Source organism: Vulpes lagopus, chromosome 8 (assembly GCF_018345385.1).
Source record: "Vulpes lagopus strain Blue_001 chromosome 8, ASM1834538v1, whole genome shotgun sequence".
Lineage (NCBI taxonomy): Eukaryota > Metazoa > Chordata > Mammalia > Carnivora > Canidae > Vulpes > Vulpes lagopus.
In genome coordinates, this window is record NC_054831.1 from 108,791,122 (window position 1) to 108,803,443 (window position 12,322).

The following is a 12,322-nucleotide window of genomic DNA, read 5'->3' on the forward strand; positions in this document are numbered from 1 at the left end:
GTTGTTTGACCAGATTGTGTGTACCACAAAGAGAGGACTCAAGTCCTTAGATTGAAATTCTTGAAGAATGTCTCATTCTTCAGACCTAAAGAATGTGGTCTGTTGCTTCTTTGGGCATTTCTAGAATCCATTATGACCAGGCATCTTCCAGAGAGAAAAGATTGGGATAGACTGGTGGCAGAAATTGTTATGTTACTTATCTTGTTTGTTTAAAACTAAGGTTTGTGTATGGTTAGTCTGGTGAAGTAATATTATGAATTCAACTTTCTAGTACATTCTTCCCCCTCCCTTTGACATTTGTTTGTTTGATTGCCTTATGTGACATTGAAATATGTGTTATTCAGTTACATGATAGAGATGACTATTATTGTCTTGTTCCTGTTATCCTAAAATTGTATTAAGTTGAAAGCTGAAATTCTTAACCTTTATACAGACCTGGTGGTGAGCTTAACCCAGGAGAAGATGAAGTTGAAGGACTAAAACGCTTAATGACCGAGGTATTTCTCCATTTAACCACTTTGGCGGTTTTATCCTTGCCTATCTGAACATCCAACAACTGAATGGATAACTAGGCTTTTTATCTTTTTATTTTTTTAATTTATTTTGACTAGTTTTCAATAAATAAAACTTAAGAACAAAGTGTTAGTACTATGTTTATTTTCTGCAGTTTGAACTTGTACTTAACCTTTTTTTACATTGAAGTGTTGGTGTAACAATAATGGTTAGTAAAAGCCAACATTCATTGAGTACTTACTGTACTAGGCACTGTTCTGAGTGCTTTACAGGCAGTAGCTCCTTCAACTATCACAACAGCCCTAGGGAGAAGTACTGTTATTAGTCCCAATTTACCGTTTGGGATACTGGGCACAGAGAGTTCAAGTAACTTGCTTGATATTTACATCTATGTCATGGAGCTGGAGATTGGAATGTACTTTAGTTTTGTTGTGGTGTAGGCCGCTATGGGGTTTTGGCAAGACTGATTCCTTTTAATACCTCTTTTCATTTTTGCACATATCTTTTAGGCTTTATGCAAATTGCACTACCTTTGAAAAGTCACTGTATTGTATGTCTCTAAAGACTTGAGGCCAAATGCATAGATGCTTGAGGTTTTGAGATTGCAGGTTGTTTGTATTATTAATTATTTTTCTTTTTTTAGCACAAATCCTTCCCTCTTTAATTACAAAACTAACACACATTGTGTACAAAACCCTTGGCAAATACAGAAAAGCAGGAGGAGAAACAAAACTAAAATCACCTGCAGTTCTACTACTTTGACATATTAGTTTATCTTTTCAGTATTTTTAAATTTAAATTCAATTTCCAGTATTTTTTTAAGTACCTTATAACTTCTAAATATTGTGCTGTGCTTGTACTTCCATTTACATGTGGTTGATTGAACTTACTTGCTTAACTCAGCTGCTTCTCAAAAATCCGCCAAAAAGGAAGTAAAGGGGTTTTTAAAAGATAGAAATTCAGTGGGATTGAAGGAGTATAAGATGCAACAAATTACAAAAAAAAGGATTTTTAGAAGCTAGAAAACAGATGGGCAAATCACATCTGACTTAGCAGAAACCTCAGCCCAGCAGGAGGGTAGTCCAGGACCTAGCACTGTATAACGCCAGAAGAGCTAAGGAATTGGAAGTGCCAGGTGCCCATGAAATGGGGCATGCATGGACTAGAAACTGGATTGATTGACAGTCTGTATTTCTATGTCTAGATTGTCTTCCAGTTAAAGACTGGCTGGTGATTGAGTGTTAGTAGAGATTGACTCAGAGAACATGAAGAATGAAGAAGTAGAAGGGATGAGAATACATGAGAGTTTACATCCTGAATAGTGAGACTTCTAGACTTCTACTACGCTGATAGACCTGTGACAAGTAGGCCTATATACCCCAGGCTGACGGCTGGAGGTTTTGTTTCTGGAGAAAGTGACCAGTCCAAAAATCCCCCCTCCAGATGATGATAATTGGGAATCTTCCCAAAGTATAGTGTGGTCCTATCACTCAGAGGTGACAGCTGAGCATCTTACTGCTTTACTCTTAATTGTGAGCCAGGCTTTTGGAGAAAGTGTCTTAACAAGAAAAAGATCAAAAGAAACAAGTGGAATTCAACAGAAACAAAACTCAGCAATCAGTAAAATCACGATTAATATTCTTGGTGTGATGAAAGAAAACAGTAAAGCTGTGGGCATTGGGCTGTAAAAAGGACTATTCAGCCAATAAAAAAGAACCCATGAGTATTAAAAAAAAATGTTAGAAACAAAACATTCAGTAGAGGATTAAAAGATTGACTTGAGGAAATCTAGAAAGTAGGATGAAAAGGTAAAACAAGTGAAAAAAGAGAAAATTAGTGGATCATTCTAGAAGGACCAAAATAGATTATAGATAGTGTAGAGAAAGAATATCAAAGCAATAATTCAAGAAAATTGCCCAAACTTAAAAAGCATGAGTTTTCAGATCAAAAGACCTATCGGCCTGCTCTCTATAATGAATGTTAAAAGTTTAAATCACTAAAGACCAGATCCTAAAAACTGGTTCCAGAGTTGGAGAGAGGAGGGCAGACATGAAGGTAGATACAAAGCATCAAAATCAGAAATGATACTGACTTTCTAGATATAAAACTGGAAGTTAAAAGGTCTTGGAACATGCCTTCATTAATTCTGAGAGAACATGATTTCTGTCATAGAATTTTCTGTCTTATCAAACCGTAAATCAAGTGCAGGTAAAATTATTTCCAGACATAGAGTTTCTAGAAATATATCTCTTATACCTTTTCTCAGGAAGCTTCTGGGGGGGTATTCACCACCAAAATGAAAGAAAAAAGTCAGAAGATACGAGATTCAGAGTATAGAAAGGATCTAACAACACAGGAGGGAGGCAAAGGAAAGCCCTAGGATTCCAGTTTCCAGGCAGAGCTGAGAGCATGTACAGACTGGAGAATGATTATAGAAAGTGTCCCTTGGGGGGGGGGGGGGCAGGAAATGAAATTGACAGAATACTTGACATTTGAATTGAGAAGAAATTTAAGTTCTGGGGCAGATGTGGACATGAGATAGTGATAGTGAATGAAATTTGAATGAAACAGTTGTTAACTCTAAACGAAAAGAATAAAAATAAAAAATAAAAGAATAGTTGTAAGAAAATGCAGTTATAGTTTATTAAACACTCTGGTGTGTCTGAGTCACCTGGTCATAACTTAAATACCACATGTAGACTTAATCGAGTATTGATAATAGGAGGATGGTAGAAGAGAAAGTAAAAAATGGAGGATATAGTTTTAAAATTCAAATTCTCACCCATAGTAGAGGGTGTTAATTGCTTTTTTCTTTAGGTTTATGAAAATGTAATCAAGAAATGATACAAAAAATACATTAAAAGTGTAATTATAATGGAAAAACCTGATAAATAATACCTCAGCCAGATGATCAAGGTTAAGATCAGTGAAAAGTTATGTTCATATAATGTGCCCTCAACATGATATGATGAGAGTGGTACTTCACAGTGGTACTTGGTGGTCTTCCACTCCAGACTCCCCAGAATCCATAATCCCAGTCTAATTGAGGGGCTTGTTACAAAATATCTGATTAGTATTCCTCAAAATTGAAGATTATCAAAAACAGGGAACCTAAGAAACTGTTACACAGTCTACAGAAAAAATTACAACTAAATTTTATGTAGTAGCCTATAGGAGATTCTGGGCCTGGAAAAGTATATTAGTTAAAAACTAAGAATATCTGAATAAAGTATGTACTTTTGGTTAAAAATAAAGTAGCAGTATTGGTTCATTCATTAGTTGTGACAAATGTGCTGTGGTAATGTAAGATGTTAATACGGGAAACTGGATGTGGAATACATAGGAAATCTGTACCATCTTTGCATTTTTTCTGTAAATCTAAAACTAAAACAGTTTGGTTTTTTGTTTGTTTCAAATTTTTATTTAAATTCTAGTTAGTTAATATAGTGTTTCTAGTTTTAGGAGTAGAATTTAGTTATTCATCATTTATGTATAATACCCAGTGCGCATCACAAGTGCCCTCCTTAATACCCATCACCCATTTAGCTTATCCCTCCAATCGCAGCCCACCTCCTTTTACCTCCCCTTTAGCAACCTTCTGAAACTAAATCAGTTTATTTAAAAATGGGGAATGCTTGTAAAAATAGAGATGAGTACGGGGAAAACCGCTAGAGTTGAAAGTTGTAGTCAGTGGAAATGGGGAAATTGGGTCAGGGAACTGCTGTTTCTCATAAACCTTGCAGAACCGTGTTTGACCAATTAAAGCATATAGAGTAAAATTTTGATTAAAATAAGTTTAATATTATGCTATAGAGATTTATAAAAGTGAAACCCTTTTTTTCTATAATTTAGTTAGCTGGTGATTCACACAAGCTACAGCTTGATTCTAGAAAAACTATTTTATGTATGGCATTGGGCAATATGAGTAGCTGGTCACCTTTGGTTTTTCATGTGAGGCCAGGGCCTCACATAGATTTGTTGGTCCTATATAGTTATGTCGATGCTAGATTGCCATTTTGGAACTAATAGTTATGTCTTGGGCCAAGTAACACAGATAATAATAGACAAAAAATTATGAAGAGGAAATCTATCTTCACAAAAGAAGGATATTGAAGGGTAGGTATATTTAGTTGTTTACTAGTTGTATTATTTCTTTTGGGCAGATACTGGGTCGTCAAGATGGAGTCCTGCAAGACTGGGTCATTGATGACTGCATTGGTAACTGGTGGAGACCAAACTTTGAACCTCCTCAGGTCAGTGCTCATTTATATTTGCCAGCATTTGGGAAAGTAGAAAAATACTTTAATTCCAGCCTTTTGAAAAGAGTATGGTAGAATTTGACTTTCTCTCTCATTCATTTAGATAAAAAATTAAAAAGCTAAGTGTTGTTTTCTTTTAAAGGAAAATTTAACACATAAAAAAGTGGAAATAGTAAAAGTACATGAATCTCATTATCTGTCATCCATCTTCAACAGACAGCAACTTGTGGTCACTTCACCTGCCACTCCTTTTCCCTTGCCCTCACCTTGGAATATTCTGGAGCAAATCCTAGGCATCATGTTAAATGTAAATATTTCAGTGTGCATCTCTAGAACATAAGGATCTCTTTAAAGATATAACACAGTACACATTCTCACTAAAATCATCATAATATATCATTAATTATGTATATCTCTGACTAGTATCAAGTTTTATTTTTGTTTTCTTATTTGTTTAAATTAGGATAGTCTCTTAAGTCTCTTGGCTGGTTGGCTTCCTAATTCTCTTTTTGTTTTCCTTGTAATTTATTCGTTCATGAAAACAAGCTATTTAAAGTCCTTTGTGTTCCCATTGCTGATTGCATCTGCCTGTTGTCATTGAACATGGAGTTCTTTGGCTTCTGTCCTATAAATTGGTAGTTAGATCAAGAGACTAGATTGGGCTGGTGGAGGAGTATAAGGATCACCATAGGGATATATTGTTTATCTATTGCTGCATAATAATTACCCCCAACTAAGTGGGTAACTTAAAACAGCAGACATTGGTTATCTTCATTTCTCAGGGTCAGGCATCTGGGGGCTGTCTAGCTGGGTAGTTCTGGCTCATGGTGTGTCATGAAGTTATGGTTAGGCTGTCACCTGCGATTGTGTCACCTCAGGGCTGGACTGGAGCTGAAGGATTCCATCCCGGGTTCACACATGTGTTTGTTAGCAGGCCTCTCTTCCTGCACTGTCAAACTGAAGGCTTCATTTCCTTGTCCGGTGTTGACCGGAGGCCTCTCTCCTTTACCGTGAGACTGTCTCCACAGGGTGATTCCTAGTAAGGCAGCTGGCTTCTCCTAGAGCTTGAGATCCAAGATAGAGACGTGATCCTAGTGAGAGTATGCCCACGTAGGAAGCTGTGGTCTGTATAACCTAATCTTGGCAGTGACATACCATCACTTCTGCTTGGTCATACAGGCCAACATTGTACATAGTGGGAGGGGACTACACAAAGGTGTGTGGATACCAGGAGACAGGAGCCATTGGGAGTCATCTTGGAGGATGGCCCTCACAGATGGTATCATGCACTTCCATTAGAAGTTTTATAATGTCTGGTTGTCTCTTTTTGTAATGTTAGCAGCTCATTGATAATAGTTTCTTAGGTTTATTAATTCATTAGGGTTGTGATCTTTTTATTAAGGGAAACTTCTCTCATCAACCATTTGGTTACCCTGAGGTATAATTTGTGTAGGAAGAACATATACTTCTTTTCAGAAAAATGAATTAATTTATTAGCATCCTCCAAAGACTTTATTCAAAAGAAAGAATAAGACAAAGACTTTGGTATAGACAGTTTGGGAAGTGACCCCAGAAGGTAGTAGACTAACAAGACTGATAGGAGAGGCAGACAAGAAACAGTAGTCAAAAGAAAGAAAGGAAGGGAGGGAGGGAGGGAGGGAGGGAAGAAAGGAAGGGAAGGAAAGGTACATAATTGATTTTATTACAGCTATGGGCAATTGGATTGATCCTGCTAAGAACTGTGAGGAACCATGGGGAATCTACCTTAAAATTGTTCGATCAGAAGAGTGGAAGGCTGGAGACCCCTACTCCATTGGATGAGGGTTGTATTAACTCCCTTGCACTGTCATGTTGAGTCTGAGGACTGATTTTCTGGGGCATTGGAAATGCTTTGAGGCTGAAAAGCAGAGAGTGAGACAGTGGCAGCAAATTGGGAGCTTTCTGGCACTTTCTAACACAACTGCCCTCTGAAATCTGAGGGGGGGATGAGATCTGAGGTGGGTGGTGATAAGGGGCACATAAAGCATCTGTTTTGGTGACTTTTAGAGTGTCATATGACTTCATGGATTTAAATATATTCCTTGTGTTTTAATCCATTGTAATGATTAATAATGGTACTGATACTCAAATTTTCTTACCTTTAACTGATGGGAGCCTCAGATTCTGAATCCTATTGACAAGGCTCTGTGACTTGGATGGCTTCTTTGTATATATAGCAAGATGTTTCAGGTTAAGAGTTATGGAAAATGTTAGCCAAGCAAAAGATGACTATGTCTGTCTTCTTCCCTATAGCTGAGGATAGGAAGAGAAGGCACTGTGGAAGCTGTTGTTATTACTCAGTACCTGAAAATTGTCTTGGCTTTAAGAAAGTATAATCTCACCTGGAAATAGTGAAGTTCCTGGTCCAAACATAAAACGGTTATTGTTAATGGGTTTTTTTTTGTTTGTTTGTTTTGTTTTGTTTCCTGAACATTCTTTGACCAAATTGGAAGCTCAGTAATTTAACACAAAAGTTTTCCAGGCTACTTTCTGAATACTCTCATTCAGCTTCCCTACCAGAGTCCTAAGACAGTTCCCTTAATTGACTGAATCCTAGGATTGGTTCTGCTAGTGTGAGATGTAGCTAAGCGTTGTGTGTTTATTTAATACACTTGGAGTATTGGTTAGGTGTCAGTGGGAAAAGAGCATAACACCATCTGCTTTTTGTATAAAATGTAGTTGGTTTTAAAAAAAAACTCTAAGGGGATTCCTGGGTGGCTCAGCGGTTTGGTGCCTGCCTTTGGCCTGAGGTGCGATCCTGGTGTCCCGGGATCGGGTCCCGTGTCAGGCTCCCGGCATGGAGCCTGCTTGTCCCCCTGCCTGTGTCTCTGCCCCTCTCTCTCTCTCTCTCTCTCTCTCTCTCTCTCTCTGTGTCTATCATGAATGAATGAATGAATGAATGAATAAATAAATCTTAAAAAAAAAACCTCCAAGATGAAGACTGAAGAAGAAAGGATTAGAAGAAAAGGAACATATATAGTCATGAGTAGAAGAAAATTGGGGTAATGCCAGTCACTTTGATTTGGTCATGGTTTGGGTGCTTTTGTTGTATGTGAACCACAGGTGTCCTCTAGCCCGTGTTCTTCGAACTCCTACTCACATTTTTATCTGTCATTGCCAGTGTGCCTGGTTTTCATGAGTGTTAGGGCACCTCCAAAGCCTAGGACAATTGTCTTCATCATACGTTAGGGATGGCTCTTGTGTATAGTTATTCTAACTTGAATACTGGGATATCCATCCAATTGGGTAGCATAGTGGGAATTAACAGGCTTCTATAGTTAGATCAGGGTTGAATAGATGAGATTGAATCCTGGTGTCACTACTTAGTTGTGTAGTCTTGGGAAGGACATGTCGCTTCTCAGTTTAAGCACTTGCATAAAATGCAGATGATGTTTCCTCCCTTTGGCTGTCTCTGTTTTATCCTATTCTCCCCTTATATCCATCTTCAGCATTTTTTAATTACCCACCCCTCAAATACAACTTCCATAGCCGAAGTAGATTTTTCCTAATGTATGTGGGGAGGTAGAGGTAAGCTGTCTCAGACTTTTCAAGTTCGCTATGCTAGAATTCTTTCTGAGGTAGCAACCTCCCCTCTCTAATTCTCTTTAGAATCCCTTAAATTCTCCAAAATATTTTCTCCATTTTTACAAGCAACTTGACTCTCTCTAGCTCATCAGTGACTCTCTTCACTGAGATGGCTCATCTGGTGTTCCTGAAGAGTGTGTCTTGTATGTGTGTTGGGGGTCATGCATTGTTGGGGGAGGAGTGTCTTGTCAAATACCTCATTTAAAACAACTTTTATTAGAAGTGCTACTTAATGTCAGACTTCATTGGATTGTAAATACATTCCTCAAGCTGTAAATCTTGTGACTATATATTTAATTGACTTGAATGGTTTAATAGTTTATTACCCATTATGTTGTATTAAGCATTTATCTATTAGAACATCTGTTAAGTACCAGGTTCCCATAAAGGGAAGACTAGAAAGAGTTTTGTTTCTCCTAACAGTTTATGCTGTATTGGGAAAGAAACATATAAAGAAATAAATGAAATCACAGAATGAATGTTAGATAAAATTGTGTTGGGATTATGAGGAACTTGGTCTCAGAGGGTTAATACTTGATCTTAATGTCTGAAATGGAAGAAGTTGATACATAAAGGCATAGAGATATAAGGGATGTCTTGGCAAATACAAATTTTTCTCTTTTGTGCTTTTAGTATCCATATATTCCTGCACATATTACAAAACCTAAGGAACATAAGAAGTTGTTTTTGGTTCAACTTCAAGAGAAAGGTAAGTTATTTTGTTTTTGAAACAGCAATCTAAAAACTTTTGTAGCGTAATTTCAAGAATACTTTTATTTGTGTTTTCTCCAAGTTCCTTGAATTTTTGGATTTATTGTGAAAATAAAAACACATACTATGTATATACAGAATTAACTAGTGGCCTTTTTAAAAAGATTTATGATTATTTAAAATTATTAATAAAAGATTAATTTATTTTGAGAGAGAGAGTGCACATGTGCACACACTTGAGTAGGGAGAGGGCAGAGGCAGAGGGAGAGAGAATCTTATGAAGACTCCATACTGAGTGCAGGGGTCTGAGCCAAAATCAAGTGTCAAATGTTTGTCGGATGCTTAGCCTGCTGAGACACCCAGGTGTGTCCCAGAATTAACTAGTTTTTCTCATAGGTGTGCCAGTCATGCTATAGGGAGGAAAGTAAATTTAACTGGAGCGTAACTACCAGATTGTATTATTTTAAAATAACTGTTCAGCTTCTGGTACTGATAATTCACATTGTGATAAACTGAAACTTTGAAGGAGACAGATGAATTAATTTTTTAAATACCATCTTTAGGCCTGTTGTACATTTTAACACAATTATTTCTTGTCATAGTCTTAAAAATAGAATTCAAAACATATAAACCTGAAGCTCTTCTCTTCTCTGCTTGCTCCCCTTGTTCTTTGTCCTGCCCTTGCTCCCACCACTTACAAGGTGCTCTTGCTTGTTAACAACATGGACTCTAAACTTTGCTTGAAAGATACAACCAGAATGTATTAAAGATAATTCTCTCTTTTCTCAAAAGTTTTTCAAATGTAAAACTGGTGATTACTGTATATAAATGAAGTGCAAGCAGTGATTATGTAAGAAATTATAGAAAATGAGTACTGTTTTGTTTTATTTTAGCCTTGTTTGCAGTCCCTAAAAATTACAAGCTTGTAGCTGCACCGTTGTTTGAATTGTATGACAATGCCCCAGGATATGGACCCATCATTTCTAGTCTCCCTCAGCTTCTGAGCAGGTATGGAAAGTTGTACAATTTTGTGGCTGATTTATCTAAATTGCCAGATTTAAAATGTTCTGAGCTGCTTGAGAAGGGATAGTTAAGAATTCTGGTCTTTAAGGAAACTAAGACCGTAGATGGATTCTTACTTCACAGTCAAGCCATATTAATGACTGACTAAAAGTATCCCCAGACTCCAAGTTGCAGCATGACATTCTGGTATTTGTGTGAATGCTCTTCCCCACATTTGATATTTTTGACACTGTTAAGTTTGAAGTCTTCATTCAAAGAAGAGATGGTACCATGGCAATAAGCACTGTATAATAAAATGAGGGGAATTATCTTTATGAAAATGTGGAGAGTTGAATTTCTTGGTGTAATGTGTTCTCTTTCCTCTTTGAAATGTGCTGTATTTAGGTTATTTGGGATATGTGGGATTAAGTCTTGAATTTTATATTCTTGGAGTTTGGCTTTTTGTTTTGCTTTTGGCAGATATCTAAGAAATGCCTTTTTAGAAAAGTTGACTTGTATTGGTTGAGGTTCTTAGAGTCTTCTATATAGATAGGAATCAGAAAACAATGTAGTAGCTAAGAATACAGATGCTGCAGGCAGTGTTTGGATTTGAATTCCACCTTTTTTTAAAAAAAAAATTATTTATTTATTCATGAAAGAGAGAGAGAGAGAGAAAGAGGCAGAAGGACAAGCAGGCTCCATGCAGGGAGCCCGATGTGGGACTCGATCCCGGGTCTCTAGGATCATGCCCTGGGCCAAAGGCAGGTGCCAAACCGTTGAGCCACCCAGGGATCCCTGAATTCCACCTTTAATAATTTCTGGCAGTGTGACCTTGGACAAATGATTATACCTGTTTGCTTATTTCTTCACCTGTAAATCAGGGTAGTTGTCCCCACTTCATAGAATTGTGAGGAGCAAGTGAGAAAAATGCATACTACAAAGTGCTTAGAACAGTGCCAGGCACCTGGTAAATGCTTAATAAATAATTAGTTCGAAAACAGTTCCAATAGTGATTTTAGCCTTCTGTGAAAGCTTGTTGAGCATGAAATTGGTTCTGTTTTGTTAATTTAATCAAACATTGTCTTTGGCTCCTCTTTGGTCTGTTGATGGGTTTAAAGTTGAAGTATGAGATATGAAAAAGTCATATTATTCATTTATTTGAACACTGCCTATCAGGTATCAGGAACTGTGCTGAGTGGCATAATACAATGAGGTATAAAAGTTTTCCTTCCCTCAAGGAACTTGTTAGTGGATGATTAATCAAAATGTACACTCTTAAATTCTTTTTTGATTGAAAGTATTCAACAACACTATTATTTAATAATGGTGTAAGATGAGACAGGTGAGAGAAAAGGGGTATCTTGGTTTAGAAAATGCCAAAAATGTCAAAGGAGGGTAGAAATCTCCAAATTTCTTTATCATCTAAGGTAAAAAAAAAAAAAAAAAAAAAAAAAAAAGAAAAAGAAAAGAAAAAAAAAACTTTGCAAATAATGCTGTTTTTAATAAAGATATTGTTCTTTCTAAAATTCAGGTTCAATTTTATATACAACTGAATTCCTGCACAGTGGAGAAGTAAAAGAAGCCGTCTCTGTGAGCACAGCTATACACAGTGTAGAATAAACCTGGTAGAAAAGTTCTTTTGGTTTTTATCTCTTTCCCAATCCCTAAATTGCTACCTACTTTCTGTTGTTTGAATAGTAAAGTTAATATGAAGAACTAGATAGTGGTGTAAACAAATGTGATAATGTTTAATTTACTTTTGGTTCTACTCTTACTTTTTTGTACAACATTAAAGAATATGAACTTCTTTCTATTTGTATTTTTTTTTTCCACATTAAACTTGTAAAATTCTTACAGGTGAGGACTGGTTTTTTTTCCCCCCTCTCACTTCTAGACTGGTGGTGGTATTAAGAGACAATGGCAGGTTTAAGGCAGTCGAATATTTGGGACCCTTGTTTTGATGCCATTTTTGGGGATTATACTCCCAACAAGACTGGGTTCTAGGCTATTGTGAGTGAGGAACTTCTCTTACTTTTGGGAATTAGATTTGCTTAATGGAGTCCTAAGGTACAACTCCTGAAACAAATCATATACTTGGAGTTATACTACAACAGAGCTTCCAGTATATTACTGACTGGTACATTTCATATTGATATATTCAGACCTTTGTTCACAAGCAACAGATCTTAAACATATGGGAAGCCATTCAAATT